This window comes from Sinocyclocheilus anshuiensis, unplaced genomic scaffold (assembly GCF_001515605.1).
Source record: "Sinocyclocheilus anshuiensis isolate Anshui unplaced genomic scaffold, SAMN03320099.WGS_v1.1 scaffold365, whole genome shotgun sequence".
Taxonomy (NCBI): domain Eukaryota; kingdom Metazoa; phylum Chordata; class Actinopteri; order Cypriniformes; family Cyprinidae; genus Sinocyclocheilus; species Sinocyclocheilus anshuiensis.
In genome coordinates, this window is record NW_015539834.1 from 206,022 (window position 1) to 214,237 (window position 8,216).

Genomic DNA, 8,216 nt, shown 5'->3' on the forward strand with positions numbered 1-8,216 from the left:
CAAGAGGAAAAAAACAAATCAGTCTTTCAATTAAAATAACTTTTTTTTTAATATAAACAGATTGAACTGTGTTCCCTTATAGTAATCACACTGACACTTCTGACCCCTTAAACAACCCATGAACCTACCCATACACCCAACCTGTCTCTAACCTTAAACCGTATCACACATCAATAGCAGCAAAAGTGTTATACATCAACAAAAGCTTTTAATAATTGTTTAGCATCTGTTAAAATCATTTGTAGATTTTCAAGAAGTGCATGATTATACAGTAGGAATTGAAAGTTTAATGACATTTGTAAGCCAATTTGTTGCTCAAGAAACATTTCTCGTTGTAGCAGAGTGAGGTATAGACCCAGTATGATTGGCTGGCGTTACACAAACAGGTGAACCTCAGTGTTTGTATTTTATCATGATTGGTCAGTTGGGTAGGTTTCATGAGCCAATTAGTGCCTGTGTTGTGCATATAAAAGGGGGAAGTGTTTGGTTGCTTGGGATGTATTATCCTTGGTACCGCCCCTTTGTGACATGTGGCGCTTTGAATGAGTGCTAGCAGTTGGGTTATCCTCCTGTCTGTCGTGTGCTGGCTGTTGGCCAGTTTTCAGGTTTGTCTCTGTTTTAAAATGCCTTTTTGCCTGTTAAATGGAGAGGCTTATTACCTTTGTTTGTTTTTAGATATGGGCCTGCAAGTAGCTGTAATCCTGCGTGGTGAGCGACCATGTGTATTGCAGCATTGTACCGTTTTCTTGGTAGGTATGGGTAGTTTAAAGTTTGTTTTAAACAAGTTTTTATGCGTAAATTGTTCAATGTCCAGCAGGATTGATTGCACGTCCAGGGGTTTCTAATGATCTTAATTGAAGCCTAACGAACCTCAAGTAACTGACTGCACTTCTGCTCTGCTCTACTGTTTTGTTCTGTCTGGAATTCATCTGGGTCCGTCTGTTATTTTGTTTTGTATTGTTTGGTGCGTGGATTTAGGTGGGGGGTGGCCATGGTACCTTGTACTGCGTGTCCACATGGAGTCCTGTGTTTAATATTTCGGATTTTTCACGAGTGTGTGTCATGGGTATTGAGTGTGGGGTAGAAATCTGAGGGTCTTTGCTGGCCACCTCCCTCTTTATTTTCTCTTATTGTAATGTACTTTTTATAAGTTACTGGTAAAGACGTGTGATGTATTGAGACCTGGTGTGAAGTGTTGTATGTGTTATCAATTGTATGTTAATAAAGTGACTTTTGTTTATTTATTTATTATTATTATTATTATTATTATTATGCTCACCCTGCCTTTGGCAACGAACCTGTGTCCCTTTGTTTAGGGCTGTTATGTCCCGGTGTATTCCGGGTGGCGTAGTCGACTATAGGATTTTTCTTATTATTGGTCAATTTCAATCTCCTGACCACTTACTGCCACATCATTATCAATGCTAAAAATAGTTCTGTCACCGGAGTGGTACCTTTTCAAAAGGTGCATTTATGTACCATTTTAAGTACTAAAATGTATATTTTAGGTACTAATATATAGCTTTAAGGTACTTATATGCACCCTTTAGGAGTAAATTAACCTTTTGAAAATGTAAAGTTTTTGTACTTTTTTTTTTTTTTTTCTTCCACTTTGCAGGGCACATTTGGGTTAATGGAACATACCTATTGTTTTCAAGACACAAGCAGGTAGTCGAGAGGAGTTGTGGCAAGACAGTGCTGCTGGCAGTGCATAATGAAGTGCACCTGATGCTTGTTCTGCCTCGTCACCACTGCCATAAATCCAGCATTGTGCCTTTTGTAAAGATTTGTTTTCCCATGTATGTCCCAGGTGTTGTCGAGATCCACATATACTGTAGTGTAGCATCGGGACACAAAAAATTAGATATGAATATTTAAAAGGAGTTTCAATAACAGCAGAAATTTTATTTATAGATTTATTTTTAGACTTTTTTTTTTTTTTTTTTGCTGTCCATCTACCTTTATTATCATTCTTAAATGTCAAAGTCGAAGACAATTTGGAGTACCTTGTCTGTATATTGTGCAGAATCCAACATAAACAAGCTCAACTTGACATGCATGCTGGGATACACTTTCACACCCTAGGTACTGTCAGGCTTGTGTTCCTGTTTGGTTGTGTTTTTCTCCCCATGTGCTCCCTGTGACCCAGTTTCTCTCTCTCGTTTTGATTAGTCATTTGGTTCAGGTGTGTCCTGTTAATTACCCTCATTTAGTTCTGTATTTAAAGTGTTGTCTGTTCCTTTGGTCGGTGTCGTCCATGCCATGTGCTACATGTGTGTTCCTGCTTGCCCTGTGTTACCCCTGGTTTTGGATTATTAAAGACTGTTCATATTTCTCCTACGTCTCCACGTTCCTTGACTCCTCACAGTAGTAACATGACAGAACACCGGACCAAATATGATGGCGAATTGGGCTGAGGACCAGCTGTGCTGCCTGCAACAGGGTGGTCGTCCTCTGGAAAGGTATGTGGAGGAATTCGTCGAGCTTTCCCATCAGGTGAGCTGGCCCAACGCCTCACTATGTGCCTGTTTCAGTTGGGACTGGATGAGAACACTATTCATTGTAGTTCTCCCATTTGTGACTTCTCTTTGGTTGAGTTAATCAATCCCATCCTTGTTTTAAACTGCTCTAACTTTGAAGTAGAAGAAGTTAGAGAAGATAAAAGCCATTCTCATCCAGCCCCTTCTGAGAGCCACTGGGCCTCGCCAGCTCACCCCATGCCGAGATCCTCCACATACCTGGCCATTGGCCCAGACCACCCATATCCTCCTGTGTTTCCCCGAGCCCGTAAGTGGGTTTCCAACAACGCTAACCTGGGGGCTAAAGTTGCGGACCCAGGATTAACATCTGTCGCTGAAATCCGCCTCCCTTTCTCCGTTTCCAGCTCCCAGAACCATTCCGGTCCTTAGCCCAGGCCCACTGGCCACTCCACTGTCAAGCCCGCCGGCCGATTCACTCCCAAGCCCTTTGATGACAGCAATTATCTCCTTCACCTCAGCCCAAAAGAGGAGAAGAAACAAGAGGAGGAAAAGACTGTGGACTCTAGCCCCTGGCCAGAGTCGAATGATGGCTCTAGCCCCTGGCCAGAGTCGAATGATGGCTCTAGCCCCTGGCCAGAGTCGAGTGATGGCTCTAGCCCCTGGCCAGAGTCGAGTGATGGCTCCTGTTCCCATGTCAAGCCCAGAGAGGGCTCCTGTCCCCACATCCAGCCCAGAAGGTGCTGTTGTTCCCACGTCCGGCCCAGGGAGGGCCTCAGATCCTGAGTCAAGCCCAGAAGGTGCTGTTGTTCCCACGTCTGGCCCAGGGAGGGCCTCAGATCCCAAGTCAAGCCCAGAAAGTGCTGTTGTTCCCACGTCTGGCCCAGGGAGGGCCTCAGATCCCGAGTCAAGTCCAGAGAGAGCCCATGTTTCCACATCCAGCCCAGAGAGAGCTGTGGTTCCTACGTATGGCCCAGGGAGGGCCTCAATTCCCGAGTCTAGCCCAAGGAGGGCTCCTGTTTCCACGTCCAGCCCAGAGAGGGCTGCAGTTCCCACGTATGGCCCAGGGAGGGCCACAGATCCCGTGTCTGGCCCAAGGAGGGCTCCTGTTTCCATGTCCGGCCCAGAGAGGGCTCCTGCCCTCGTGTCAAGCCCTGAGAAGGCTGCAGTTCCCACGTCCAGCCCAGAGAGGGTTTGTGTTCCCGAGAGCAGCCCGGAGTAGACTTTTGAGCCCAGGCCAGAGCCGGTCCCAGCCAGGGGAGCCGGAGTCTCCCACAATAAATTTGTTGGGGGGGCTATAAGTCTCTGGCTGTAGTGGCCGGGCAGAGTGCCGAGGCCAAGACCACGGAGGCCGTCCAGCCATGGCCACCTGAACTGCCTGTTCCGCCATGGTTTCCTGAACTGCCTGCTCCGCCATGGCCTCCTGAACTGCCTGTTTCCCCCATGGCTTCCTGAACTGCCTGCTCCGCCATGGGCCCCTGAGCTAATACCGCCCTGGAGGCCTCCCGTCCCATACAAGCCTGTCCCTAGAGGCCTCCAGAGCGCCCACCCCCCTCCCCTCTGGAAGTTAAGTGGTGCGAGGACGCGCCTTCTGGGAGGGGGAGGTAATGTCAGACTTGTGTTCCTGTTTAGTTGTGTTTTTCTCCCCATGTGCTCCCCATGACCCAGTTTCTCCCTCTCGTTTTGATTAGTCATTTGGTTCAGGTGTGTCCCGTTAATTACCCTTGTTTAGTTCTGTATTTAAAGTGTCTGTTCCTTGGTTCCTTTGTCCGGTGATGTCTATACTATTTGCTTTGTGAGTGTTCCTGTCTGCCCTGTGTTACCCCTGTTTGGGTCAATAAACACTGTTACTCATTACACGCCATCGTCTCTGCGTTCCTCGCCTCCTCAGGAGCATCGTGACAGGTACACCTTTTACACTGACTCAGTTCCATTTCTTTTTATTCATTATTTATTTTATTTATTTTATTTATTTATTTTTAAATAAAATGTATTTAATAATGTTTAATATTATGTTACATTAGCTTCCGGTGCCTTTGCCTCAGTTCCGGCACCCATAAAATCAATTGTACAGCCATAGCCTAATTTAAAAATCCTATAACAGAATTAATTAACTGCAGCTTTTTCTAGAATGTCTTCTGAAAAGGTGTTTGATATTTGATAACACTCAAACTTGGAATGTTTCTATTTAGAACTTGGAATGTTTCTGGTCTCATAAAACAGCAATAGCTTTTCCAACGATGCATTTTGGATGGGACTAGGTATATTGATGAATGAATAAAGGTTTAAAAATAGAGGGATAAGACATCAATTATGTAACTTATTTATAAATCTTTTTTTTAGGTTAAATTTTTTTTTTAATTTTTAGGTTTTAAAGCATTCGTGGGAGACACTGACTTTCAATGACAAACAATGAGTGAGGCCAACTATTTTCTAAAGGAATTTTAAAATATTCAAAAAATTATGAAATGTAAATCTAAAGGTCATTTTCAGGGGGAAATTTTTTTAGGTTTATCTCTCGCAACACAAATTGTTCTGCCACCCCTACCACAGATTAACAAAAGTCTTTAAAAATGTAGCATTTATGTGTACGCTGCTGTTCAAAATTTTGGGATAGATAAGATTTTAGTGTTTTTTAATGGAGTCTCAATATAAACGTATATATCTTTACTATCACTCTTTATCCAATTAACACTTCCTTGCTGAATAAAAGTATCAATTTCTTTAAAAAAAAACAAAAAAGAACAAATTTGCTCACCCCAAACTTTTGAATAGTAGTGTACACTGTAACACAAAATTCTATTTTGAATAAACACTGTTCTTTTGTTCTACTGTTCTAACATTTATCAAAGAATCCTGAAAAAAAAAGTATCACAGGTCCCGATATTAAGCAGCACAACTGTTTCCAACACTGATTATAAATCAGCATATTAGAATGATTTCTGAAGGATCATGTGACACTGAAGACTGGAGTAATGATGCTGAAAATTCAGCTTTGCTTTACAGGAATAAATTATATTTTAAAGCATATTAAAATAGAAAACTGTTATTTTAAATTGCAATAATATTTCACAAAATTACAGTTTTTTTCAGTATTTTTGATCAAATAAATGCAGCCTTGATGAGCATAAGAATCTTCTTTAAAAAACATAGAAAACCTAACTGATCCCACACTTTTGAATGGCACTGTATACTTTTAGTAAAATCATACATACAATAAAAAACTTGTAATTCTTAATCTTCTGTATATCGGCTTATCGCAATGGAAAGCAAACAAGTTGCATGACTATGATTTTAGTTGCTATACTTTCTGTGGTGAACATGACTTCTGTTCATAAGTGTTTGTTGGCCGACAGGTAATTACTCTGACTAAATTGTTTATCATTACTGAAATGATGGAAAACCTTACATTTTTGGTTTGACTTCTGCTATGGGGAGGGTTCGAACCTTATTTAATTTGCACCCTGATGAACGATCTCTGCAAGTCCCTGCATCCATATTCCATCATCTAATGGGAAGCCTTCCCAGAATGGAGGAGGACCAACTCTCTTATAGACGCTAGGACGTTAGGGTGTCCACATATAGTATTCTGGTCATATAGCGTATACCCACCTATAAAAAATTTGATCTGATAAATGGGCTCATAACATTCAGGGAGTATTTATTTGTGAAAAGTGCTATTTTTACCATGAGATCAGTTGGTGAGGACAGGCAGATACAAAGAGTCCACATTATGCTCATTATTGCACTTCTAATTTCATAAATCCTTATGTGGCTGCACTTAATGGTCAGCAACCGTGAACACGAACTGTGGGAGTTAAACCCCCCACTAGTCGAACAGCAGTTAGGTGTGCTGGGGGAATGTGGGTATGAGTGAGAAAACATGTTCCTACAAGAAATCATGAATTGCCTTGACCTTTCAGTTGCTAGGGTGCACTGTTAATTCTAATATGTAACTATGACAACCCCCACCTCTGCGAGCTGCTATGACGCACTGGCCAAATCGATAGCACGTTGTTCGTAAATGTGTCCTGGCTTAACCTTTGAGTTCTTCAATTTATTTTCATTCACACTGCCTCACACACACGGAGAGCCAGACAAGTCATCACTTAGCAGTGGCTTGCTTTTCTGCTCATCACAGATATTATCTCAAGGATGCTTTCTGCAGCAATCAGAGGCTCAGCGTGCGATTGGTTCGGTCCTATTATTCGGAGTTGTTGTAACTCACTGACACAAGTGGCTTCCTTTTATTTTTGAGAAATCCTCGTACAGCCAATCAATACGCTGTAGAGGGAGATCCAGACATTCAAGCCACAAATCTCGATTGTTTTTCAGTCTCATCCGATGCTTTGAAATCGAATGCATGCCATTGATAGTGAGTAAAACAGATGAAAGAGTGTGAGTGTTTAATATCGAAATCTTGACTGAGCCCCTTCAGTGCCACAGCTTTAAAAGATCCAAATCCCTTCATGCCTTGGGGGTCACGCTGTCAACATTTCAGAAAAGACATGCTTAAATATTCCTGACACCTTTTATCCTGCAGACTAGACTAGAGTGCATCTCTATGTTCTAAAAGGCTAGCTTCAGATGCGTTACGTTGGCTTTGCGGGAACACATCGGATCTTGTCAAGTCTTGTTAATTATTCAGCTGACGAGTGAAACGGCATCATCTCAGTCCTCATATCTTTCTGTCCTTCTTTTGTTTTTTTTCACCTTCATTCTGGAGTCTCGTGAGCAAAGGTTTGTCACTTCTGTCATTTATGTTATTAGATTGCACATGAAGTTGTTTCTCGAGCTTAGATGGATCATTTGATCGGTTTAATTGGACATTCACTGCTTAAAATCGACTTGGCAGCCATAAGCCCCCTGAACCCTTTGCCCTGTTAAAGTTTAATGGTGTCTCTGGGGGCGATTCTGATTTCCGTGTTGTGCTGGTTACTCATATCCCATGCTGGCCATGCGTGTTTGGCGTGCTCCTCATCTTCATGGTAAATCATTCAGAAGCTACATGATCAAAGACATCTGAAGATGTAGAGAGCGGTTTAGGGTTTCACAGTAAAGTGTTTCGTTCATCTCTTTTCCCAGACGTGTGGCAGACTCCATACTTAAAATCCAATAGTGTAGATTAATCTTTACATTACACCTTGGAAGTTCTGTACATCTTAAACATTGTTTTAACAGTGGGAAATAATTATATACTGTTGGCAGTGGTGGAAAGAGTACTGAAAAAATATACTCAAGTAAAAGTACCATTACCTTCCAAAAAATGTAGTGTGAGTAGAGTAAAAGTACTTGTCCAAAAAACTACTTGAGTAAGAGTAAAAGAGTAGCCTATTTAAAAGTACTCATGAGTATTGAGTAGTGAGTACTGAGCTGTGGATTCTACCCACTCATAATAAACGCTGTACACCGCAATTTATACATTATAAAATGGATAAAAAAAATGTAAATAAAAAAATTTTTTATTAACGAGCTGCAGTTTTATTACATCACGCACTGGCACAGATGCAGTATATTAATGCCACGGGTCGGGCGTAGATTACGTGGGGGACGTGTCCCCCCCCACTTTTAATATCACCTAAATTCGTCCCCCGCACTTTTTCGGGCAAGTGTGTTCGCATAGAGGTTTTCAAGAGCCGGTGTGAATAAATATAGATTTAAATTCAAAGAGACAGGATAGTCTGTGCATGATCTGATGTTTTATTCGGACCCAGAATAAGGCGAGATGAACATCACGGA

At 42.0% G+C, this 8,216-nt stretch overlaps 1 long non-coding RNA gene across 2 annotated transcripts in view; it reads left to right on the forward strand.

The window, feature by feature from the left end:
* Positions 1–509: 509 nt before the first annotated feature.
* Positions 510–8,216, forward strand: part of LOC107684335 (uncharacterized) — an 11,473-nt gene continuing 3,766 nt past the window's right edge. The window contains exons 1-3 of one of the 2 annotated variants that reach the window (XR_001633842.1): positions 510–605; positions 676–749; positions 818–928. This is a non-coding gene — a long non-coding RNA (uncharacterized LOC107684335). Of the gene's footprint in view, positions 606–675; positions 750–817; positions 929–8,216 lie in introns of those variants that run through there. The other variant, XR_001633843.1, reaches the window with a different exon arrangement.